Genomic DNA, 26,283 nt, shown 5'->3' on the forward strand with positions numbered 1-26,283 from the left:
TAGGTGATGAGTGGAAGAAAGATGAATCACTTGATGCCTTGTTCATGGTAGCAAGTTCAGTTCGAGCACGTTTGCAAAATTGTGCGGCCTCATCCGCAGTTTCGGATATATGCGTTTAACCATTGTATTCCAAGTTTCGCTGGATAGATCAGAGAGTATTTCACATTGGCACTGCTAATGATTCGTTTGACGTCTGTAAATTAGCTCTGTGCCTCTTGTACAATTGAGGTATAGTCTGGGTAAAACGCAGGTGTCATGCCTTGATACTGCAATGAGCCTTTTTCCCGGGCAAGACATAATATAGTGTCACGATGTTGATAATTTGGCAATTATCAACCGAGGGGGTACTCCAGGAACCTGTCTCGGTCCAAGGGTTCTGTTAGCCCTCTCGGTTGCAAATGTGCTTCGAAAGCCATCTCTACTAAAAAAAAAAAAAGGTCTGCGAGTCATTGCTCCACATAGCTGCACATGCGCCCCGTGTTTGTGGATTTTGAGATTCCTGAGATACGTATGTTGTTCCTTTGGGATTTCGCCTCTGCATTTTCCGCTTTTGCTGCTGTTTAAGTTGTTTCTCCAGTTTGTCAATTCATTTGATGCAGGAACCTGCGCCCTCCATATCTGAAATTCGTTGTTCAGCTGTTCGTAGTATGGGATTAAATCCACAAAAGTCCGGGGGATGAGTAGCACCGGGCCGCCACAGACGTGTGCGGGTTTCAGCCGGTGTCACAAACTCTCTACCAAGGTCTCTACCTGTTTCCTGAGCAGTGGATCGGGCTGCTTCCCCGTTTTCTTTTACCGGACGATTCCATTCTTACGATCAGCCATCCTCTGCAGACGTCCCGCGACGCTGCCTAGGCATCCAGAGTCAGCCCTCCCTTCCGTGGGCACTGGTCCATTCGTGCTACAGCACCCACCTACATGGCTGCCGGGTCCTGATGATGATCCTTACGTGAAAGGATCGAAACGCCGTCGACCCCCTGCCACCAGCGAAATTTTTAGGTGCACACCGTGCTTTGGTTCTCTAAATTGCTGAAAAATTATAGCTTACCTACTCAAAATAACTATTATGTGAACCAACAATCCTGTATATATTGTATATTACGTTTCACCCTGCGCTGTTTTCTCACGTTGTCACTTGCGCTGTCACGTTCTGTCACGAGCACAATTTGCACTTATTTCTTTAGGGTTGCCTCTGCATCCATGCTTAACTGTGCTGTTACAACTGTTGTGTATAATCCAGTCTTCTAAATATATGATGCCAAAGAGCACATTCAACAAATAATTTGGAGTCTCTAGCCTTTGTTCCTCTACTGTAATGTCTTGCACATTAAGTATATTTATTTTCAATGAATCAGTTTGAGATATTGTATATTTGTACCCCTCCTAAGTGCAGCATTTAAATAGCCTTGCATCAACAAAGAAAAAAAGACATGGCCGGTAGAGAAACCAGCAATGTCACGTGTAAAAGTAGGGAGACAAGGCCACTATTTTGGAACACGCAGTGGAGCCACACACATTGAGAAAGGAACTGTCAAATAGTTTTAAACGATAGAAAAAGTATACCAGCAACAAATGCGATTAGAACATGTGCAAACAGAACAAGAAAAACGAAGTTGAACAGAAATAAATTGTTTACTGATCATAACCTTCAGTTTAAAAAAAAAAAAAATTAACAGGGATAGTGATGCTTCTAGACTTAAGTTTGTAAATGATATAGTTTTTTTCACAGACATCATCACTCTGATTGCTTTGCAGAATAAAAGTAAATGTTGATTGTCCATATGGCAATTCACACTGTATAAGACTGTACCTTGTCTGGCAGCCTTACAGAGAATTGAGAGCTATTATTTGCAGCTTTTTGTAAATTTTGTTTTGGTTGACATGTATATTTGGGTTACGGTTTGGCTTTTGCGTTTATTTTGTACCTTTATGTTAAGGTGTCCACACTAATATAATGATCATAAAATCTCATTACAGTTTGCTATTCACACTGTATCTTGGTTGCTTTGTTTCCAGTCGTTCTTTAAGGTGATTCGGTATCAGTTTGATGACTTATTCTTGTCTTTACTGGATATACTACTTTTATTAACTCGCATCTCAGATCTTTGGTGTATGGGTTAGCTCACACTATATTTAAACTTTGGATATACTGTATGTTCTAACTTTTTTTAATGGGATTGTTGGAGTTGATTGAGATTCACTGTGGCTACCTATTTCCATGTAACTTTTTTATTGCATGATGCACTTTACTTTTTCGCTGTATGTTATCACGATCTATGATTAAGGGTTAAGGTGGTCAATTCTTTTATATTTTCTAGATCATTTTTCTTTTCATATAAATCATTTCTTTGATATAGTGATGACCTTCTGTCGTTATTGTTCTTTGTGTCTTAGCCCTGAGGAAGTCTAGCTAGACGAAACACATGTCTGTGTTTTCTTATTGGGCAAATTTTACAGAGAAATAAAATAAATCTTTTTCTGCTTATTATGTATTGTCCGATGTTTGTACGATCAAAATTGCCATTATACTTGGGTGGTATCCTTGATTGGATTATTGATTAGCTAATCGTGTTGTAATTGTTATTCTTATCTTTTTGTACGAAGTGTTTATTTTATATTTATCACATTCGTCATTGCAATAAATTGGAATAATCTTTGCTTTACTATTCTGATATGTCTTATCTAGAGTGCTCTAGACAATTATGTAATGTTATGTTTGGTACTGTTGCTAGCAATCTCCATGTATACATTTCTTTACAGCAGAAGTGTTGTCTATTGTAGCACTTCTTTTCTCTAAGTGTTTTATTGACCACTTTGTGTGTGTGTTTTCGGGTAGTTTGTTCCACTGCTGCAATTTGTATGGGCTGTTGTGCTCACTGGGATCTTTGAGGGTTTGTTCCCGTCACCCATGCTGTTGGTATGTTCAGTTCATATCAAACTTGATATTTGGCCGTAGATTTTCAAGTTACTTTGATGATGTGGACTTAGGCTCAGGTTGATGAAGCCCAGTGTGTTGTATCAACTCCTCTCTTCTGCATTACTTGAAGCAGGGCGGAGATGAAAACACACTACCTGAAGTTGAGCAGAGGCAATAAAGAATCTTGCTTTTATTAGACAAGATACATATTGGACAGCAAATAAATGTCAAGACCCAGTAAATCCACCATTCATGCCAGACACCTAATAGTCTCCATTGGTCAAGAACCTTCTTTTGGCCCAGAGGGTGACTGTGTTTGCATCTAAGATGCCATGTGTTTTTAAGGCTTTTGTGTTCACACAGTTTTATCCAGACTGTCTTGTTGCTACCACCTTTGCTTAGATGTCCCCAAATGTGTTCTGTCAGATCCAAGAGATGATTATGTATGTGATAATGGATTCTTTAATGGCAAAAACCAAATACAATCATGCTTGGTAGCAAAACATTTTAGGGATAATGTGCATGAATGGCAGATGTTTCCTTTTTTCCTTCTATGGTGAGAAACTTTGTATCCTTTCCCAATACCTCCTCTTCTGGTTAAACATTTTATGCCCTTCTAGACCCCTTATGATATTAAGCCACAGAAAACAATCCAAAGCCTACCTTGAAATATGCTGACAGCAGCCTGCATATTGGGGAGCAACAGGCATTTCTGCCCCAGAGATTTTTTGGGTCATTAGTGACTCATTCAATTTGTCAGAAAGGTATTTCTTTGATTTTTGTGTTTGTTTTATTGCTGCATAATTCTGATGTACATGTGGTTTCAGGGTACAAAAATTAAGACCACTCTGCTCTAGCAGCCCTTAAATACCCAAATTAATGCGTAGGCTCCATAAGTCCATAATCTTCAAGACTAGTAGACTGTATCTGGAAAGGAAAAGCTCCTGAGTATTTCTAGAGACCAGAAACAAAGTTATTTAGATCATACAATTTAACCCCATTACATCTTATCTCTGCACTAGATTATCTAGCCTGTAAACACTTGTAAAAATGTGTCCATTTCCAAAGTAGTCCTCTCACCACAGTCACTTGTAATGTTGAGGGACATTCTACCCGAAGAGCTCAAAAGGAATTGAAGACAAAAGCATCTAACTCGAAAAAGGTCAAATGGTTTAAAATTGGCCATTAAAACTGAAAAGGACATCCATCAAAATCATTTGGTTAAAAGTAAAAAAAAACGTTTTTAATCTTTAACATTTTGAATATCACAAAAACAAAAGAATTGCTAACATTGTCGCACATCCCTTTAACCTTATTACAATTAGTAATTAGTGTGACCTGTTTCTCCATACTGTGTGGTTATACAACTTTTTTTTAGTCATTGTGTCAAAAAACAGGAGCCTCATACAGTACTCGTATCTCTATAAGTTCTTTTGATCAGAGTCCACTTCCTGTTGCTCAAGGGGCGGGGAGGGTCTCAGAGAATTCCAACATCACATCCGCCCATATCATCAAGTCATCCGCCACCTTTTCATCCTTTCTGGTTCTTTTAATATGAATTTCTTAAGTCAAAATCCTCTCCATTGTGTCCCTAACACGCAGGTTTACACTGGGGTCCAGCTTACCAATAGAAACTTGTCTTGTTACAAATAGGAGTGACATATATTGCATTTTCATGTGATGTGGAGGAACAATAATATCTAACAGGCACAATGGAGAAAGCGAAACTGGGATTCCTGTCACCCCACGCAAAAGAGTGCAGACCACCATCCAAAAGTCTGCAGCCTTCGTGCAGATCCCAGAAGAATATACAAATAATGCTCCATCCCTCTTATCCACTCCACTTCACCCCCCCTCCCCCCCCCACACACACACACACACACACACACACACACACACACACACACCTTCTTCCCTTTTTGGGTTCATTCAGTTGCCTTCTCTCCAGCTGGACTTGGTTCAAGTGGTGAAGAGATTGTGCATCTGCCATGCCAGTTAATCATACTATATTTCCATTCAGTACTTGTTTGTTTCTTCACATTCCCTCTTTTCAGCTGCAGAATTTGATCTTTAGGTTCTCAATAAGCTGTGAGGGTTTGTGTGTCTAGAATGAAGCTTATTATTGGAGCGCTCTCCAGATAGATGCAGAATAGTGTTCTCAAACCTTCCTGGAAGCAATCATTGTGTCTTGTCAAGCAAGCCTCCAGTTCTTACTGTGGTGATGCATGTAACTAGTCTGGCACTTCTCAAAAAGGGTTTACACTGAAATATAATTGTCCAGAATGGCTGTCCTCTTTGTAATTCATTTTGCCATTGATTGCTTGGCCCGAATGTTAATAGCAGGGTGACTGATTGCTTTCTCCCATTATCCCCCAAGGTAATTTTCATATTCAAGTCAGAGGGCACCAGCACCCACAGGAAGCCACCACCAGTAACCCCACTATATGGGACAGCAAGTTGAGACCTAGCCAAGGTTCTAATGCCCAGACTCCTTCCTTTTATAAAGGTGTCAGGGTTTTTGCTATTCTTCCCATGAAATGAAAGAGCAAGTGAGGCTCCCTCCCTACTCCCCAGATTTTAAGGGGCCCCACACTTCGAACTGTCTAAATACCAACAGCCCTGCTTGTGGCACCAGACACATCCTCCGCAAAGCCCATGAGTTGTTAGTTTGCTGAATTGTTCTTCCCCTGCAAGTACGCGCATAGAGTTTCTTTAGGCAGCCATAACATTTCTTCATTTATCTGTGACAGATGGTCTCCATCCAGAGTTGGGGTGTATTTCCCTTCCCCAACTTTTGGGGCTCTGTAATTAGCTGGTGCTGGTTTCTGTGCCCCGGAGCATGACTCCGCTCCGATCTGTTCTTTGGACAAAGTCTCTGCTGGTGGCAGGCCTGTTCAGCCAGCATTGAAGACTGTGCTACTTCTCCGCCAGAAAATATTTGGCACTCATTTTGGAGGATGTGTTCAAATCCCTATAAATGGATTCTAGTTTGATTCTGCTTTCCCTAATATGTAAAATGTATCAAAAGGCAACACCCTCGATGTATCTACTGTAACAGCTGCACTTCTACATGATTGAATTGGTGTGAGTAGGTGCTCCCCAGGCTTAAATTTTTACCCAGTGAACGGGAAGGCCTTGCTCAGCCCGATTTTGGGCTAGATTTAACAGTGCTCAGGCTCCGTTTGCATTCTCCTGGCTACACCTGCCACCTTATACGCTTCATATAGCTATTGAAGTTTGCACCATGGTCCACGTACCATACAGACCTGGCATGGGATCAAATCCTCATGAGAACTACATGCCTCACAATTTATGCCACAGAACAACCCACAAAATATATCCTGCTATTCCCACTCACAAGGAAAGGACAATTTGCAGTAGATTTAAAAAGTGGGTGCTGACAACACTAGCAGATCAATTCCCTGGTGGCAACTTTATTGAATGTTCTTATGTTGATAGTAGACATGTCTGTACAGCTATGGATGAATTACTTTATTACATGCTATGGACATTATGTAGGTCACTTCTAAACCATTTGTTTCTACGACCCGTTCTATAGCTTTCAGGGTGCCATAGGACTCCTCGTTGAGCCTTCTTCTTTTTAATGTCTGTGTCTGTCTTTTGGCAGACATTGGAGAAAACATTTGGTTGTTCATAAACTTTTATGCAGACTACATTCAGATAGTAGTCTGTCTCCGGACTCTGAGAATAACCAACGCAAACTTTGGACGCTGCTGCCCATTCATTTGGGCTGAACTGCCTTTAACTTAATGGCATCAAAACAAAGATCCTCATAATGGGGAACCAGCTCTGTCTATGGGATCCCCTCTAGTGGCTGGAGGCACTTGGGCCCCTGACGACTACCAGACAGGATGTGAAGAATTTGAGAATGTGGCTGGATAATGAACTGAGATTTGACTATCAGATTAATTCAGTGACTGACTGTTGTATTGGTCTTTTGAGGTACCACCGGAAGGTTCTCTGGCTTCTGCTACCCATTTCTACTCAAAAGGCCATTATACAGGTTTTGGTCACTTCTTGCCTGGATTATGGCTATTTATTGTGTCTGTGATTATCTAAGGCTCCGCTTAAGATTTCAAACTATTCAAAATACAGCTGCTCGCCTTCTAGACCATATCCCCAAGTGCTTTGCTTACTGAGAGCTGTCACAATCAGGATGACATTATCAAAGGCGCCTAGTTATTATCTACTGCCCTTCTAAGATCTCTGCACTCTGCCAATCTCAGTCTGATTTAGGGACCTCTTGTACACAGTGCCCAACATGGCGGACATTCCTTTAGTCACCTGACACAAACTATGGAACTCTCTTCCCCTGCAGCTTTCTCTCAGCTCTACTGAGAAAATATTCTGTATGCAATCCAATACCTGGCTGTACTAACTGGCGGTGAGTGGCTCCTGATATTTATTTTCTCTGTAGCAATGGGAAATCTTATTTGGGTAGCCATGCTTTGCACAAATCACCTAAATAGAAATTGAGTAAATGCACCTTTCCCCTTGCATGTGCAATAGGTAATATTCCCTTCACCCATTTTACATACTTTTATTTGTAATTGGAGTTAGTTGGAGTTAAAATCACTAAATGAGTAATTCTCTTTAACAGAGAAAGATATTAATGGTCCACAAAAATCTGTACAAGTGCAATCTGTACAAGTGCAATCTCAGTCAAGTTTAATCAATTCTAATGCACAGCCTTCGCACGCAAAAGGCTGACGGTCTTGTAGTGACCAGGTTAGTCCGAGAACTCAATAAGCGTAAGGCACTCCTTGAGTCATAAACATCTAAAGAGATTAGGTACAATGGGCACAATGAAAGATATGTAATATGTGGTTCTTTATATGGTTGTATGACTTTACAACGCATGCCGTTACAACGCATACCTTTACACCGACTTGCTGTTGTGGGTGCGCTGGAAGTTGGAATAGTATAATTTACTATTCCAACTCCAGTGTGTGCAACAGTAGGGAATGTGTTGGAGTTAAATCCAACAGCTTCTACCACATGCGGCAAGCAATTCACGTTTGTGGGGTAATGGCATGCGTTGTAACGGTTTTTTCCCCCTTTATACCCATCTCTCGTTGATTGTGGCTGTTATTTCTGAAAAGTTTCATTTTATCCCAGATTACTGTGAAAAGATTTAATTGATTTGACAAGTTTCAGTGCAGAAACAAAAGAAATGCACATCAGATTATACATGTAATTGAAATTAGGAAACAGAGGGTGATGGACCGGATCAAGACGAGGGACAGTTAGGTTTGGTTTTAGAGTTACAGTTAGGATAAAAGTTATAGTCCGGTCTAGGGTTGGGGTCAGGGACAGGGTTTAGATAGAGTTACAATACAGGCTAATTTTAGAAAGTGGGTTAGTCAAGGTAATGTAAGGAAAAACACCAAGTATACAGCTAGGTTCAGGCGAATGTGAGGGTATTGATTAGTATCGAGTTTAGATTAGGTTGGGGACAGGATAAGGACTATGTACAACGCTTGAGAAAATTAAGGTTTGTGGTATGGTCAGTTGAATGATGCATGTTGAGGTTGGGTTATTTTTCAAAACATTTCCAAATAAAATATTTGGAAAATATATGAATAAAATATTGTAAATAGGGACCATTCCATTTAAAGTATTTTTGCAGTGATAGATATTTTCAAACAACAAGTTTGTATGCAGTTGCCCGTTTCAGTGCAAAGTACAGACGCAATTTACTTTTTCTTTAAAATGGTTTTCAGCTAAAGGTCATGCAAATGTCACCATGATTAACCCCTCCCCTGCTCATGACGGAGCCATTCCGTCATGAGCCACAGTTGCCGTGTGCTCATGACGGAGTGGTTCCGTCATGCCGCGACTGTTGGCGGCCGCACCGCCCTCGCGGCGCTGTTTCCCCGCCTGTGCGGGGGGACAACGCAACTGGGCGGAGTCATGACGGAACCACTCCGTCATGAGCACAGCTCAACCGTGGCTCATGACGGAGTGGCTCCGTCATGAGCACAGCGCCACCGCGCTGCCCCCAACCCCCCGTCCCCCCCCCCCCCCCCCCCCCCTCCCAGCGCTGCGGCGGAATTCCCGCCGCAGCGAAAGGGTTAAACATCATACTGAATAGGTTGTATAAGAAACTTGCCTTCCAGTCTGTTTTTTCCCCAAGTTCCTGAGAGGTTCCCTGGAGAGATCATTCCTAACATTGATACCAATGCTGACGGGACAAAGCGCATAAGACGTTTTCTACACTTCACAATTACGTAGAGTAAAACTACGTGAAAGCACTTAGTCGTAGTTTGTTGCCTGTGCTACTAGCTGTCATTAACTCATTGTTATGTTAGTTTCTTATAAAGAGCTAGGAGGGGCATGAAAGAAGGTATCGGAGGAGGGAATGAAGGATTTGAGTTTGTGTTTCTCGTTCTCTTGATTTCTCACTTTTGCAGAGTGAAGACAACATCTATAGCTTTCAGCAAAGCATTTCACCATTAGGAAAATGAGTTGGACAGCTAAATGGGCTGGTTCCTATGCCTTCCATAAAAAGTACTTGGTGGTTACTTCATTTGGGAGTGAGGTTAATTGGTCCCATATAAACAGGTTTGTTTCATGCCTGTCTCTCCCTTTCAATTCTTCTCTTGTACTTTGTGTGTGGTGGACTACCTTGATATGCTACCTGTACTCGGAGATGGCTGCTTCTGAAATCTGGGATTTGGGCAAAAAGGAGAATGGGAAGAAGGGGTGAAGTTGGGTCGAACTTTGAGTTTTTGGCAAAATTGACAAAAAATATGTCTCAGTGAGCAAGTCCCACATAGGTGTAGAATGAGATCAAGCTAGATATATAGAAAAATTACCCTTCTTGTGACTTGGCTACACCTAGTTTTAAAGTTCTCTCATGTTTCCAAAACTACCAATTTATAGTCTCTTGGAGGGTGTAACTTTGATAATTGCGGCTCCAGCTATGTGGAGAACACATAATTCAGGATAGTTATTCACTGGTAGTGGTTGCCGTGGCAATATTTAAAAAGTAGAACTTTTGTGTAGACTACCATAAATGCAAGCTTGTAACCCGTGACTTTTTCCTTTTATTACCAGTCTATCAGGGTATTGTCGATAAGGCTGTCCTAATCCTATGCAATGCTGTCAACTCACTTTGGAGAGAATATTTGGATCACTGGCTAGTAGAAATAGTCATTATCTTATTAGTAAATAAAACAGCAGCATAGCAATATGTAGAAAAATAACATTTGTTTGTTAGGTACACTACTAGTTATTTGGTAGCACCTGGAATTCAACTTCATAAATTGTACTGCGAAATCCAGATTTTCCTAGATACCCAGTATTTTAAAGTTTCTGATGGAACTAGTAGAGCAACCATTGTTGCCCTGACCATCAGAAGTGAGAACAATTTCTTGTGTTTAATATTTATTTTGGAAGAACCTCATCAGGAACCTTTCTTCCTCAAAATATGTTTACAACTGAGTTGCTAGAAATTTATTTGCATAATACATAACGGATTGTTAGAACTGAAAGCAATCAGTGAATGCAATTACTTACCTTCAAATACAAATCTTTTAAGTCCACCAAAAATCATCACAGTGAAGGGAAAGAGAAATGGACAAGGAGGTAACCTAGTGTCTGAACAATATTTTCTTACAATGACAGAATCCCTCACCTAAGAAAATATCAGAATATTGTAAATTTGAATACGGAAGGGGGAAATCAGGAAACAATGCCAAGGAAAAGTGATGTTTAGGAACTGGGACAGGCCAGGAGTAACCTAGGAGAAAAAGGAGGAAAGAACAGTAGTAGTCGGAGGGTAAACAAATATGGGAACTCGAAAATTGTAATTTAGATGAAATTACTGAAGAGGAGGGACAGGAAAGATAGGTGGAAGAATAATAACACTGTATGTTTTTGTAAGGGTGATCAAAACAAAGGCAGTAAAGGAAAAGATATGCACCCTACAAGTAACAAAATATTAAGTGGAAGAAAGCAAAATAGTAGATGGAAACTTACTTTGGTAGGAGGCAGCTGTGTTACATTTGTTTAATAGAATAGATATTTTAAGATGCATCGATGATTTAAAGGATGTTTCCTAGTTGGAGGACATGAGGTGAGATCTCAGACATTTCTGTTGAAAATGAGGGAAAAATAGAGTAATCAACGGAGAAAAAGGAGATGCCCATGTATAAATTTGAAGTCAAAACTCGATTTGTTTTTTAGGTTCTGACCTGGATTTACAAGTGTGACTCTGAAGACGAGAGAGATTCTGATCTCCTCAAATGTAGCAGGGCAGGAGCGACACACAGGTTTTTTTTTCTCTTCAGGTTTTAGAGTTCTTAAGAGCTAAACGTTTTTAGTAAACCATGGGAGTGGCAGGCATGAAGCTTTTGTCTTTCCTTGCAGAGGTCTGTGGAAAATTTGCAAACTTAACAAAGGTGCAAAGTTCTATGCTTTTCTCACATCGGTCACTATAAAGTCACTTTTTTATCTAAGCTATGTGGAGGCTGGCCCTATATGCAGTATGACTGGTCAGTCAGAGCGCCTCTCACAACTACAGAGAGAGCCTGCCCTGTACTTGCAAATTGACTTAAACGAAAGAAGGGCATTTTTGTTGACGAGGTTGCGTTTAAAAACTGTACATTTTTTTGTCGCTTTTCCTATCCGAGGCACGTGGTTTGCCTCACTCCCTGTTTGTCCGTGTGACAATTGTTCACCTCAAAGCACTCTGCACTTTATTCTCTTTTGTAGACTTTACACGCCCCAGAGGAAACAGTTTATTCGTCCTTTATTACTTGCTGCAGGGATTATGAATTACAAATTGGCAATGGAGTTTTTACTCTCCCTAGGAACAGTTGAGCTCATTTATTGTATTTTAAATTACCTTTTTAACGCTTTTAAGATTCGTAGTAGATACTGATCATTTTAAAACCTGTAAATTTTGTATATGTGGATGTGTATTTCTGACTGACTGGCTTTTCCCACATTGGTGACATTTGCATCAGTTTTTATGACAGAGAAGGTAAACTTGCAGAGAAATAGTCAGTTACATTTGTGATGGGTAAAGCTTTCAAGCATTACAACACGCAATGTGTGATTGCCTTATTGATTTTTGCTTCAGCAAAAGCAAGTAAGTGGACAGTGGAACAAATATTTTATGCAAATACATTAATAAGCTGCTGAAATTAAATTGTATTGATTTGATGCTTTTTAGTATCTAGAATTAGATTTTAACATACATATTAAATGGTACTTTTTGTAAACATCAATGTATTTGATTGCATACATATAAACAGAATTTTGATTCATTTGAGTGATGCACATCATGTTGTTTTTAGGTGGAATTACCGGAGGAATTTGTAACACTAGCAACATTTACATTTCTATTTGTTTTCTAGAAACGACCTTTCTATGAGCTTCACTCAGATTCATTGAGATTGTTTCAACAGGTGCTAAGTATCTCGTAATAATATTTGGGATAAAGGGAACAGGTAATCGTGACAGATTCATAAAAATAAAACATTCAACATAATTTGTTAAACTTCTAACTATTTCACCTGAACTACAACAAAAGAGTAGATTAATATTGCTTACCAATCCGTAAATCTCCACTCTGTGATCTTAGGTTGTATCTAAAACGTAAGTGGAAAATTGCAATTTCTGGAGTCGAGTTACTCAGGCCTGTTCAAGATCTAGCAATTTACGGTTTTGCTTTTATCGTGCATACCTTTACTATATCAACCAACTGATATTTATACATTTCTCTTAGCAAAACAGGAGCTAGTGCAAAGTTATTTATTGTTTTAAAGTCAAAAGTGCCCATGTTTTATAGAGTGTGACATATTACACTAGAAGGTTTTCTTGGTGCTTAGCAGTGAAAAAGGAGCAAAATTATTAAACCCCATCGCTCATTGAAAATCCACAGTTTACGTATGTGGTATTTTTCTTTTTAGAAAGTATTGATTTGGCGGAAAGTTTGTGAGTTCTTTATTTGATTGCACATACAAACTAATCATAAAAATGTCAAGCCTTCCAGACCCATAAAGTGATTCAACAATACAGCATACAATATATCAAAACACGAATTGACTCCGAGACAGTAAAAAGATGGTTTTTTAATTTGTAGGTCTTATTCGTAGGTAAACTAAACACCTGGAGGAAAACAGGATTTCGACTTGAAGAATGTACTGGCATCTGGAAGTTCGAGCCTCTCCAGAATACTGATGTCTGGAAGTTTGAGCCTCTCCAGAATTCCAGTTGACCATGAGGTAAGGATGTTGCTTTAGATGGCTAGTTTTGTGTTCCAAAGAGCCAACGTGAAGGGCCTGCTCGTCAGAAGCAAATAATGGACGGTGGCAAGAACCTGGCAATGTCACCATTTTTGTGGACATCCATCCAGAAGAATCTCTGAGGACTCTGGAACACCTCACCAAAGTTACATTTACCCACCCAACCAAGATGAAACCAGAATTGAGTGGAGATTCCAGGGTCCTAAGTAAGGATGCACTTTTTAATCTTTCAGGCAAGAAAGGTTTTTGACGACGTTTATTAAATGGGCTTCCATATTTAACTAATTCTCACGAAAGAGGCCAGGGAAGCATCTGGCAAAGATATCAACTATCAATTCAGCATGTGTAGAAAGCAGGCTGAAGTGGAAAACTGAAGAAATACAGCCTTTTAGGGGTATAGTTTTAAGAAATGTTCGGCCACCTAATCCTCAAGGGCTTTCAGGTAACCACTAGGTAAACTAGGATGTAAATGGGAGGCATGCATGACCTCAGGCAGCTAGTATTTCGGCAAAATCATGTGGGTAAAGCAGACATGATTTCACACACCCTTTGACATTCCTACGACACCAGACGCAGTATACTAGACCACCTTTACCTCATGGAATACTGGACAATATGCTCTTCTCCCAAACAATTAGCATTTTAACACACACTGATGTAGAACAAGTGCCCACTGCTGAAAGTCGTAAAGCTGAAGCATACTAACCTTTAAGAGATTAGTATTACACATTGTGTAAATTGCAGGGGTTGCAAAGCAGTCCGAGGGGGCAGTGGCAGAAACAGTAAGGCAGCGACATCTATATATCTAAATGGTTACCTTCACCAGCACTGAAAAGCTTGTTCAGCCTTCTGAAAAGATCAATGTAAAACACTGGACTAATAATATAGCAATAAATAATCAATGGAGCTACAGAATTGTGAGGTACGGATTTCTGAAGACAGTGGAATGAGTATCCTCCAGCTAAGTGACGCAGCTTTGAAGTTGATTTGCTTTTCAACCTACAATTCATAACCTCTTCAGAAAGCAGACTGAGTCAGTAGGAGCATTGACAAGTTTTAGAATGGGTATTGCCAGTTTATCATCAAAGGAAACCAGCAAGCTGAAACCCTTGCCATCAGACATGAGGAAACGCTGGGTCTGAGACAGGTCCCCATAGCGACAGACTGGCTCGCGTGTTTAACCGAGCTACAGCAGCACACAGGCGGGTACTCGGGGGCTCCATCGGCTGAGGAATGCATGGGTAGCAGACCTATGTGGGCATGTCGCTTGCATGTATTCCATGCTACCATTCTAGCAAAATGTTTGTCAGTTCTGATATTCCACAAGCGAATACGACACAGCTGGGAAGCACCGGGAACTATGTTAGCAGGGCAATAACACACAAATGTATGAAGGGAAGCGGAGGAGAGCTCCGGGGGTCAATGTTTTATTAGGGTTTCTTCTACCTTATGTTATGCTTGTTTAGACTGTACAAACACTGCCATATGTCTGTCAGCTGTAATTTGTGTCTAAAAGCATTTAGTTATGTACATTATATGATGTGAGACAGTGACTAACAGTTGCACAAAACCATTGTTCTCGAAGTCGTAACTGCTGTCATGGCAACCTAGAGAACCGTCACAGAGACTGGGTTGATACTATTCGCACCAGCCTTGCACAGATCTGTTAAATTGTCAACATTTTCGCACCTATATATGTCATGAATGAGGCATCGTGTATGTAGTCAAATGCAGATAAAAATGTACAAACTCAATAAAAGAGATTAATATATATATATTTTTTTTAAATCAAAGGAAACCAGCAAGTGTAGTGTCAGTTTGTGAAATGATTTTTGCGTAATTTGCCACACGGAGTCAGAGTGCCGCAGAAGATCACCTTCTTTCACATTCAGTTTGATATCTGTATCTGTAAGAGCATACAGGCACAAGTGTTAGGGCAATGCAAGGAGCAGTTCCAAACGTATACCAACTATAATAAAATTCACAGATGACAATCATCTCAAAATGGCTAGATCATATCTACTGCTGGGTGAAAGGTTGTTTCCTTAGTTCAAATGGAACCAGAACAGATTCTCATGGTGCAAGGACAATACTAAACAAAAAAATCCCATTTGCCCCACCGTCAACCTTCCACAGACATATCACAAAAAGGAAAACAAATGGTCTGGTATAGAGCATCAGCTTCAAGCTCTTCATGATCTGGTGAATTATCTTGCTTCGTTAACCCAGGTGGAGCTCACCAGAGGACTTGGGATGACTGTCCCTCTCTACAGCAGTGCTCTGTACACTGGGTTCCTCGAGAAATTCTTAATAAACTGCAGAAGGTTCAGAACCTGGTGAACAGATTGTGTTTGAAACCAGTTGGAAAGCACGCCATTTGAGTCCAGTGGAGTCCAGGAACAAAGTCAAGGTATTCTGCACCTTGTATAAGGCTTGCTTCAGCAAAGGACCAGGATGCTTGCAAAAACTTCCCAACTTATATTTAATCTCTCATCCACTGTATTGACTGCGTCAGCCTGCCTGTCTGCCACCCTTTGGGACTCGTGTTCGTAGGCCAGTAATTTCCACAGTTTGCAAAACCTCAGTAGTTCTTTTTGAGCTTTCCCTGTTTGCTCATGGGGCAATAGTGTGTGCTCTTCTTAGCTTCACCAAACATTTAGTCCTACATAAATTAATCTCTCTAGGTAAATCTAAAGTGCCCAAATGTCCAAAGTACAGCTAATGTTTCCTGCTCAATGACGGAGTGGCGTTTTTAGGTGTTTCACTTAATTCGCAAGAAGCATATGATAAGATTACGTCCATCATGCATCAGACTCGTACCTCTCCTATACCATTGGCAGTTACATTTGTTAACACTATGGTGTCTACATTGAACATTTATAGTGTGTACATTATTAATCTCATCCTTCATGTTTTCAAATCCATCTCAACATACTCTCTACCCCATGTGGATTTTGTTTGTTTTTTATTTTAAACAATTGTAGCATCTGATTAGTTTTTTTTCTAGGTTAAAAAAAACCTCTTTGAATTCTGAATTTTGGTTGCAGCAGCAAAACTATGGAATCCACCACCAATACATCTTCGAGCCGAGACAGACTTCCTTCACTTCAGGCTGTTACTGAAAACCTGGCTTTTTTAGGTTTCGCGTGCACAGTGCTTGCTAAATCTATTGTAATTTATATAAATCTTAAAAGGAGCTTACATCCTGCCCTCACTTTTCATTGGTTGGTGTGCTTGCCACTTTCATTTCCTCCATTTCTGTTTGCTGAGGCATACTATTTCCTGTTGTTCCTCTGATCAATGTCCCATGGCCCAAGTACTGTTTTCATCCACTTTGTGGGACTTATTTTTTTAAGTTTTTGCCTGACTGGTTTGGCACTCCACAAGCATACACAGCTTTAAGTATTTTTTCTAAGAAAATTTGCTGGAAATTAGAGTATCTGTGCTTGAGCTCTGGGTGATTGACTTCCCATGGGGGTTCCCCGTCTAGCACGTGGCTCGCCATGCCATGAATACATTTCCATCCATCTCCAGCCCCCATCGCCTAAGCAGCTAATTCCTTTGAGCCCACCTCAGCCTTATTAAAGGCACAGATCATCACTTTACCGAGCTTAATACTGTCGGGGCTAGCAGAACAGTTCAGGCCGCCTCTCCACAATCTGAGCTTTCATTAAGATGTGATATTTTGTTCCCTCTGTTTTGATCTCTTTAACTCGTAGCAGCGAAGTTTGCTGGGTCACCTACAGATTCCTTCAGTAAAACTCTTCGCAGGGATCCAAATACCGTCACAGCTGCTGCAAAAACCAGCTTCTAAAGGCAGCAGCATCTCTGCCCGTACTAAAGGCATTTGCTGGCTGCACGATATAGGAGTGCGTGCTCCGGCTGAGGGGTACAATATACATGTGTTTTTGTTTCAGGAAGGAGCCCTTCTGGCGTCTCTTTTGCTTCCCCTGTTTATGAAATATGGATGGTACCAGTTTCAGTGTTTAAGGACAAACTGGCAGAGCCAAGCTTCTCCACAGACATGCCTTGTACCTGCATCTGACCACTTCACTGAGCAATCTGTCAACGTGTCAGAAACACATGTTTTGTAAAAAGCTTCCATTGGGAGTAATGGCTCCCACCTGGGCTCTGAAAATGCTTTGAATTCAGCAAATGTATTTTGCAGGCCTCCCATGGGCACCTTTTACATTGGCTAAATTTCAGAAATTTGACCCAGAGACCCCTGGGATCTTTCTATCATTATGCCTGAAAATGTAGGCTTATATTGTGGGGTCTTTAGTAAAACCTTGATTCTGAGGAACTGGAAATTACACAGGTCATTGCTGGGACCTAGATCCCCACCAGGAAGAGGAGTAACACTCTATGGGAAGATTTTCTTTCCCTTCATTCAAGAGTGAAAGAGAAAAATTTGCCGAAGGACCAGATTGAGAAGTCACGCTTTCACATCCAGATACGCTCACACATCTTAGATATCAGCTCTAGTTTCACGCCATCATTTATCATATGATCTAAACTAAATACATTAAACATTTAGTTTAAATTTTTGTGCTTTGACATTTAACCTTGAGAGTGCTTCATTTAACCAGACACTGTGTTCAATTTGGGTGGACCTATAAACTATTGTTATCCTGAAAGTGATTTACATCATACATCCACTAAAAAAATATGTAGAAATCCTATTATCTTGGAATTCTTCTTTGGGTCCAGAATCCAGAGCTCCAGAATCTACTCCCTCTTTAACAACCTTGCTGTTTATCTTTATCATTGTTTAGGGTTTTTGATTTCAGTCTAATATTTTCACTTACCATGTTAAGAACATATTCAGTATCGTCGTCCTCACTTAAATCACCTACTCACTTATAATACTTCTCCTTGCACCACTCATATATACACTTGCATAATGACCTATCCTCTTACACTTTATGCCAATATCTTTGTGAGCAAGGCATTATTTTGCATCTGCGCTGTGATTGTAGCTATCACCACTCATGCACGTTTCATTTCCTTAGCTATTATGTTTCCTTGCATACCTTTTTCGCCATTTACTTTGTCTTCTTCCTTTGCCTCTTTCACCTAATTCACATTTTTGTACACTTGACCTTTATTTTCGCTACACTATATAATCTTGTTTTTTTTAATTTACATACTTCACACACTTAGATGCTAATTGAGGTGCTATGTCTTCACCCCTGCCTATAATGCAATGCTTACAGTAACTTTGGGGTTGATGCTCATAACTTTTCGTGGATTGATTTGTCAACTTCTGGATGCAACCCTCAAACAGTACTCTTTTGTAAAGACTAACAGAACTATAGGGAATGTTTTCTTTTACCCACTTTGTTTAACATTTCTGAATATCACATAGACGCATCAGGTGCCGTTCTGATGGGCTACTAAATGGAGAAAAAGAAAAGAGTCATAAAACCTCTCCAGGCAGGAGAAAACCAAGTTTGAAAATAGTAGCCCCCGATTGAAGTAGATGAGGACCAAAGCCAATCGGAGTAGGATTCCAGGAAATGTAGCAGAATGAATTCTCTTATGAGTACCAGAGTACTAAGAGCTAAAAAAAATAAATAGAGAACTAGGGTCAAAGTGACTAGGAGTTAAAAACCTGCTTTGACTGTTGCCGGAGCATTTTTTCGGCGCATGATACTGATGGTTCCAGCTCCTTTTGAAGGAAAATGAAGTTCGAGAATAAGTAAAAAGTGATATTGAGGAAGTTATTCAACCAGAATTTATTGGAAAATTAACAGATAGATATAGGCTGAGGAGTCCATATTGGATTGGGAAAGACATAGTGTAACTTCCTGTTTCTTGAACAGAGCAAACGGAGTCCCCAAAAGAGGCTTCCAAGGTAAGGGTGTGAGGGTATAAAAAAGATTTGTCCCAGCTCATTCTTTTAACAGTGTGTGGTGAGTAATAGGGTCTAATACAATTTAAGACTGCCCATTTGCCAGTGCACAGAAAGAAAGATAGGCACCTGGATCTCCAGCATCTGTGCAGCCTGTGGGCTTGCCGGTTAAAACTAAACCACATGTACATGTTCCAACCGCAGAGCAACACAACAAAGAGGCAGACATGCCCATGGCCCTGCGGATTTCACAGCATGACACTTGTTTGATATGTGCACCATGAAGTGGTCCTTAAAACATTCTTTATGTTGACCTATACCTTTGCTATCACCCATAATCCTTCAGGCTAACCATTTAGTTATTAAACACCCTGCTAACATAATAAGAGTGTTTGTTTTAGGTTTAAATCGTTTTAGAAGAACCTGAAAAGTTTTCAGAACAATCCATGCAGTGCCTCAGGGGCAGAACTCCTAATGTACCTAGCTGCATAAATAAAAAATATCATGAAAAAAATAAATTGTGTATCGGTGTTCCCTACCTGAAAACTCTGTCCACCCAAGCTATCATTCAGGGCGTAAAGAGAGGGTAAGAAAGAGTAGGTAACATTTAAAATGTCAAAGCTGGTGAAATTTTGATCTCATTAAAACTAGGAATCTGCACATCACATCTTGCCCATTTAGGTCATGTAATAGGGAAAAAATTCAGGCTGCACCACAAGATGTTTCTTTATCAGTAGTCCTCAGGATAATCATGTAACAGATCCCTTATTCACGAGGGCTTCTGCCTTTTCTCATCAACCGGTAGATTCTATAGCAGCCTGTGGATGAAGAAACGGGAAACTTCTCTCCCCATCCTTGACCGGGTTGATAACCACAGAGCTGGCTGAATGCCCAGAGTCTGGTGTCAAGGCTGAGATCTGAAAAGATGTGAACGTTTTGGAGCCTTTCACTGTCTTATTACACTTCTTTAACCATAGTTTGAGGGATTCTCTGTTTTGAAGTAGCTAGTTCTGCCAGAAAGTGCATCGGCCTCATTCTCTCTAGCTGAATTTCCGTTGGTAAATGTATATCCTACAGAGCCAAATGCGGAATAGTTGTCACTATCAAGGACTACATGGCAGAAAAACTCCCATCACCTTTTTGGTCAGGTCATCCTCCTCCAGGAAAGGGTACATGCCCAAGGTACAGATTTTCTTTCCTCAGGGTTCAACTTTTTGTCACTAATTTAGTGATTTTAGAACACGTATCGCACTGATAGTATTTCTGTTTTTTCTGTTTTTGTGCTGCATTGTACTTTCAACAGTTGCCATGTGAAGGCAAAGGCCTTTACCCCTCTTCAGGTCTTGTAATTCAATTATTTTAGGTCCGCTGTCGGTTCTCCAAAGGCTGACATTTTATTTTAAATGTGGCGTGTGTCCACCTTGAAGGGTCTTCTGAATCGACATAGTCCACAAAGAGGGATGCCATGATTGTCTCAACTTTATCAGGTAGTTCTTGGGTTTTCTCCTGACGCTCTTTAGAAGCCAGAGCTCTCGAGTTGAAGAAACTTTTTTTGCCTTTACACCTTGCCTCTTTTCTTTCCCTGGTGTTGTCCTACACGGGTTCATATATGGGAGTCGATCTCTGTAGCTGTCCCTCTTGGGTGGTGGTTTCATGCAGTGAGGGGCAGGGGTCGAGAGCTGACCATGTGCCTCCCTTGATCCACCTTTCACTCTCCTCTCCCTCACACCTCTGTGCCACACTGCCTCCACCTACCATATCTGCCATGCTCCAGTTGCACCAAGGAGGATCCCTTATGCCCCACAACCCTCATGCTAGTCTCAGTATCCCGCCACTACCGGGGTGCTGATGCAGTTCTGCTGTCCTCCATTGCCACAATGTTCCTCATTGTGAGCGTCTGTGTTCTCGGGGTTTTCACTGGATGTTGAGTCCAGCTTTGTCATCTAGGAATCCCTACAGGATCCGAGTTTCTTCACCTTCAAATCTTAGACCAATGTGTGCTTTAGGGGCAAAAGTGGTCTGTAGACTAGGGTTGTGCCAGAGCTAATCAAGAACATAACCATCTTGAAGCTCAGCAAGGCTCATCTTTAATAGTTTTTTTGACATAATGTAATTGGGTTTTTCTTTTTGTCTACAGAGCTTCATTGTCTCAGCTTACCTAAACTTGCAATTCTGTTAGTGTGTGAAATATTCATAAACCCTTTTTGCCCAAACTGCTTGTATATTAACCTCATTGAGAGAAAATGTAATGGATAGTTAAATGCATCCGTCCATTCTTCCCACAGTGTTTCTGCTTCCCCTGAGCATGGTAAGAAATTAGGGTGTGGAGTCATTTGTGGCACAGTGAGTTTCCAGTTGTTCACGCCATGCATTACAGGCATGTAAGCCATCTTTTGATCTCCAAAGTAGGATATCCTGCATGGATGATACCTATATAGTATTACTTGTCACCTGAAATTGTCATTTTGCACCATATGCATGAATCTCATTTGTTGTAGTTCTTCCTTGTCTGTATTCTCAATGGTATAACAAATTGTTCTTTGTAACATAGAATGACTGTTAGCTGTGTCAGTTGAATAGAGCTTAAAAATGTTGTATATAGCAGTAACTTTTATTTAACTGGCTAACTTAGTGCATTGTGTTATAGTGCAAGGATTTTCGAGGCCCCCCACATCTTTTCACATCCAAAGAAAGGAGCGTGTGTGTTCTGGAAAGCTGTTGCTGTCTACATTTGTTGTTCTCAGTTTGTCAATCAAAGAAGACATATCTATGTGACAAATTCTGATTATGGACTGATTTTTTTGTAGGGTGACCAAGAATTAGAATTTTATGTTTAAGCAAGTGTACAGAGAAGGAAGAACCAGCCACCAGAAGGACAACATGGTAGTCCATCTTCCAGTGTAAGTGAAGATATTTCACACCATGATGCTGCTTACAGGTTACAGTTTACAATTGTCTTGATGCTTGAGTCGACCTTTGTTGTTGCAGTGAGTTTCTTTCTTGTGAGTGGTACTTGAAAGAATAAGCTGGCTGTGGATTAGTCACAGGAATACCAGGCTTCAGACTAGCCCATCTTACACCCGTAGGCCTGAATATTCTAATGATATTGATTCATGAACTGCCAGTACTCAACTGTCCTTCACCTGAAACGATGGAGAGACCACATCCTGGGACTGTAGAGCCCTGAGCACTGAAAAATGTGTCAAACTACAATTGGGATCAGTGCATATCTACATGAAGTTCTGAAAACCTCTAATATTCAAAGCGTTTAACAAGCCTTCTGGTGATTAGAAGATGTGACATAACAGCTAAGTGAACCTAAAACCTGCACACCGTGGCCAAACTATTAACTGCCCTCAGCAGATAGCCTGCCTCTATCTTTCCCTTCACTGACTTCTTCTGCCTGGCGTTTACCTTACCTCGGGATCAGAACTAGCGTTCTGCTACCTCAACAGTCAACACACCGGGCTGCTGCCCTCTTACCCAGCAAATTTACCTCTTCATGTAGGGCAGGACTCTACCCACACCAGCCTGGGCCCCGTTGCTATGGATGCACTTACCCAGTGTATGGGTATCCGGTTTACATGTAAAAAGCGCTCCGAAGATAACACTTGAGTGTTTTGTAAAATATCTGAATAATAAGCATATCTAATTGTTAGATTGAAAACCTATGTACTTGAGCTGAATGGAAATCTGCAACGACACTGTCTTTTCAATTAACAAGGTTGTATTAATAACCATGCAGTGTGCCCTTGCATTGCCCGTACGATCAATTACTTACTCAGTTATGTTATTTCTTTCATGTGATACTGATTAGTATTGTACATATGCTTCTTTCTTTTAGATTACACCACCTGATACCATACCATTCTTACACCTGGCCGACATAAAGTATGATCTGGTATAGAACACTGAGAAAAAGATACCTTCTAGCGGCGTTTATCCTATTTGTGAAGAATTCTCAGACAAGCATTGACTAGTCTGGTTTCCAAACTTTTCCAAAACATGTACAGTGTAAAAAGGTTGTTGTACTCTCTATACCAAATACTTCGGTTATTAAATCCACTTTGGAATTTACAGTGAAGTTCATGTTCAGTGGTGTCAATAAAAACTTGTTTACTCTATATACAGAAAACATTGTCTAAATTCTTCAACAGTGTATGTGCAGAACCAACTGTAAATAACCTCACCACTTTAAGAAGGATGCATGTAGGTCAGCAAATTTGCAGCTGTGAAACATACACCTTGAAATTATTTGGCATATTTTTTCCATACTTGCCATCTGTATTTCTGTACTACGCATCGACTTACAACTTTGACCACCGAAACGGACTTGTAACTGTTTAGTGTGAGCATTGTGTTGTGACTCTTTGCTACAAAAATGGCAAGGGTTGGAAACTTAGTTTTGTCATGTGAAAATGTTTGACATTTATTTCAAACAGTGGCCGACTTTTTTTTCAGGAAGACGACCTACATCTGTAAAGGGTTTTTTCACGGGGACATCAGAGACTGGAGCTTTAAAACTGCTATTTTAGCACAGGACCACAAACCAAGGACCACACTTACATGATCCTTTTTAGTGAGCAGCATCATTGTAACAAGCCTCAGACTAACCCTTCTTGACCCAGATATGGTTTTCTCAAGACACCTAACCAAAGCTTACTCCTCCTCTGCCCCTCTCGATCTGATGCAGCAGAGGTTTGTGTATTCCAACCATGTGCGGCGGGATCCATGAGAGCTACCAGTTCTTTGACTACCATACACTACTGAATTGGATCATTGAAAGGGTTTAGGGAGGTATTTCTTCCAGAATATTTAAAACTAATGAACATGCATCTCTTGTGCTAATAAACAATGTGTAGGCTCCCCTCATGGCACCGCAAGAGGGAGTCAATGTGAGCTGATTCTCCCATTGACTCAAGCAACTAGAGGAAAATAAAGGCGTTTTGAGAGCTACAACCCTCCAAAAGACATTCTACATTAATGTTGTACAACGTATGTTATTCAGGGTCAAAGCCATGCAAGATTTTTACGATAACCACTGACTATGTAAATAACGTCACTAAGAATTTATTACCAATACATTTATATTATAAACTCTGGCTCGTCTCCATTTCTTAGAACATTAGTTAAGGAGAAGTGGACATGAAAGCGGACAATGTGCAAGACAGAACTTGACAGATGCAATTATTGGCATTTATTAGACTTATTCTTGAGCAGTGGTGCTGGTTTAGGAATCTGAAAACCAGGACAATTCTGGAGATTATGGAGGATTTTTACTGAAGGTTATTTCAGTTTGTGCAATTGGAGAGAGTGGTGAGAGCATATTGGGGAACTAGCTCTTCACTAGAAAGGGCACTATGCAACACCAAATCGCTGAGAATCTCAGGCGAGATACGGAACGGAATATGTTACGCCCCAAAAACAAGTTACCACCTGCGCAGAACTTACAAGCCTCCCAATGGTATTGCTTAAAACAAATCCGAGATGCTTTGGCGGGGTACATTAGTTGTATGAACTTTAAGAATGACTTGATTCATATGATATGGGAATGGTGACGCGCATCTTTTGGAAAGGATTGTAGTCATGACCACAAAGTTGAGCAGTAGATGTGCTCTGAGGACAATTTGAATATCTTTTTCTATTGGAGTGGTTGCCTGGGAGGACTGGTAACAATGTATATTCCCTTCCTGCCTAAGAGTAAAATAACAATGGTCTGGAAATCCGTAAATGGCCCCTTGGATGTTTGGCATTGGGAACTGGCAAGCAGCTGAAATGGCCAGACTATTGATACAGGGATTGCCAGCAAAAGGCTGTAGGACTTTGAAAACGCTCTGCTGTAGCCACCAGATGATTTGCAGATAATATAGTGCACTCTCACCCGGGAGGGTATCCTGGTGCTTCGCAGGTTTAAGTCTTAGCCACACCTAGTGGTACTACTCAAAAGCTTGTTCTTCAGCTTCATGTGGAATTCAATAAGTGAGGAGGCGGCTCTTGAGAAGAGATGCTGTCATATGTTAGTATGCTACAAAGTAAATATGTAGAGGTGTGCTGGGGAGGAATGGTGAGAATGAGAACCAGAAATATTCAGCATAAAGATGCAATGTTAATATTGCTATGCAAGGCCATGGTATTGAGAGATTGCAATGATAATGCATGTTCCGCTGTCAGAAATTGGAATTTCGCCCAATTGAATTGTAAACTATTGTCTTTCATTCTGTAACTGTTCATGAAATCCAATAAAGATATTAAAACGGTTGACCAGTGATGTCTTTTTTAGTGTATATGTAGCAAAAATAATTTAAAAAGAACCAAGAAATTGTTGAGTTTTCCGTAGTATGCATTGGCAAGTTCATTTTCAATGTTTGCATTGTGTGTCAACACAGCCGATTTGGCAAGTGGTTTTGCGTTGACTTTTGGAAAATGGGGTTACTACAGTGGCAGGCTTTGAGGAATATCCAATTATACCCAATGACCAAAAAGTAGCTAACTTCCTTCTTGTGGCCATTCTACCAAGCAAGCAATCCATCTTATTCAAAGAAAAAGTGAGTGACATTGGAGGAAATAATTTGCTGTGCATAACTATGGAATATTAGGTGGTGTTTGTCAGAGTTGCATGCTGTACGGCAATTGGTATCCATACCAACCAAGAAAATATGGTAGCAATTTTGTACAGCCCCCTTGTCTAAATCCTCAAACAAATCTCTCAACTTGTTGAAACTGCTGTATTCAACTTACTGGTGGTTTATCTACAAAACCAAGCACAACTCCAGTATGCAAAGAAAATTTATGGAAAGTCATACCTTGAACTACCAAATTGCATTACAATACCTTGCTAATGGTAGATTATATGCTATACAAATTAGTAACAATAAAAGTGAATCAATAAAAATTTTAATTTGACAAAACTCTGCGAGCCAGTCTAGTTTGTTCTGGTGGATCTCAGTAGTTGTAATGTTTTCGTTCTTCATAGGAGGTGCTGTTGCTTTTTCCATTCATCCTCAAAAGTATGTCCTGGATGTTCAGGTAATCCTTATACATAAGAAGACCACCATTCCTTTTTAGGCATATGCCCAGCCCAAGGCTGACTACATTACTTTGTCTGAGCCCTGCCCCAATCATGGCAAATTGGAGCTAAGCCCTAAAATTAGATAAAAGACCTGAGAATACCCACTCTGAAATCATTCCAAAACCCTTTTTTGGGGACTATTGTTTCACACCACAGCTCCTCTATA

General features: G+C 40.4%; 1 long non-coding RNA gene across 2 annotated transcripts in view; it reads left to right on the top strand.

Annotated features, from left to right (window-relative positions):
• Positions 1 to 25,307, top strand: part of LOC146857304 (uncharacterized) — a 53,726-nt gene extending 28,419 nt beyond the window's left edge. The window contains exons 2-4 of one of the 2 annotated variants that reach the window (XR_014979889.1): positions 13,032 to 13,173; positions 21,856 to 21,948; positions 22,893 to 25,307. This is a non-coding gene — a long non-coding RNA (uncharacterized LOC146857304). The remainder of the gene's footprint in view (positions 1 to 13,031; positions 13,174 to 21,855; positions 21,949 to 22,892) is intronic. The other variant, XR_014979888.1, reaches the window with a different exon arrangement.
• The last annotated feature ends 976 nt before the right edge of the window (positions 25,308 to 26,283 follow it).

The sequence above is a fragment of the Triturus cristatus genome, chromosome 3_2, assembly GCF_964204655.1.
Source record: "Triturus cristatus chromosome 3_2, aTriCri1.1, whole genome shotgun sequence".
Lineage (NCBI taxonomy): Eukaryota > Metazoa > Chordata > Amphibia > Caudata > Salamandridae > Triturus > Triturus cristatus.